The sequence below is a fragment of the Phalaenopsis equestris genome, unplaced genomic scaffold, assembly GCF_001263595.1.
Source record: "Phalaenopsis equestris unplaced genomic scaffold, ASM126359v1 Scaffold000949, whole genome shotgun sequence".
In the NCBI taxonomy this organism is placed as follows: Eukaryota; Viridiplantae; Streptophyta; class Magnoliopsida; order Asparagales; family Orchidaceae; genus Phalaenopsis; species Phalaenopsis equestris.
In genome coordinates, this window is record NW_018165388.1 from 585,056 (window position 1) to 586,274 (window position 1,219).

The following is a 1,219-nucleotide window of genomic DNA, read 5'->3' on the forward strand; positions in this document are numbered from 1 at the left end:
TGATACACCAAAAATATATGCATTTTTAGACCCATATTTTATACCTATTTTTGATGATATTGCACTTAAATGGAAGGTATTTTGATATTTTCTTATAGGTTGTTGATTTTTAGGGCTTAAAGCAAAAAAGAAAGCAAAAAGGATGAAATTTAGAGTCAAAATGACGTTTTTGAAGAAGTGCTCAGCGCTGACAGCGTAGAACAAATTAAAGCGTAATTTTTTTACTCAACGTTGACACTCTACGTTGAAGGTGCCAGACCAGCGCCGACGGCGCCAAAGGCGGTGTAGACCTCGTTTCTAAAAGGTTCGATGTATTTGGACGATTTTTAAAGAGTTTTTGGAGACCCCTCTTGGAGAACCGACCTTTGGCTTTATTTGAGGCAGAATTTCATCAAAAAAAGAGCTTCTCTACGTTTTTTACTCCTCTACTTTCATTTTTCGCACCACATCATTCCATTCCACTTCCATATTGGATTCAATTAGTGATTTTGTTTTCATAGTTTAGAATTTTTGTGGTGAGATTTAGTGTGAACCTTTCTGTAAGATTGTTGGAGAAGGAGAAAAGTGAGAGATATCTTCTTCCTGCATTTCTAAGGAAAGGCTACAAAGGATTTGCTTTGAGAAAGAGTTTTCAGATAAGTGAGAGATATCTTCTTCCTGTCATTTTGTGTGAACTTGCTTTTATATATGAAATTTGTGTTTTGTTATTTCTGTCTCATGAAGTCTGAGTAGTTCCCTCTAGCTTTCTCCCTACTCTGAGATATGGTGAAATGAAGAGATAATATGAATGTGTCAATATTAAATTGTAAAATAAATTATGATGATTTTTCCTTAATTTACTTTTTGATCTGGCCAATTGAATTGTTAAAATGTGTTGTGTAACATATGATCCGGGAAATATAGTATGAGTTCTACAATAGAGTAAAAATCACATTTGATTCCATGAAGGAGTATTTCGTTTATGGAATTAAGTACAAATAAATAGGGAAATATTCTTTATTGGGTGTAGAATTGAAGAATCTTTAGGGTGACAGACTAAAATCTTCAATTCAATCTTAGTGTTTAAAAACTGAAGCGAGAGCTAGCCTTTAGGTGAAGGGAAGTTGGAGCTCTGGAGTGGGAGCCAGTATCCTCCTAGCCTAGCCACGAATTTAGGGACTAAACACTGAGATTAGCCAATGATTTTCTATGCACTGTATCGGGGTAGAGAATTAAAATT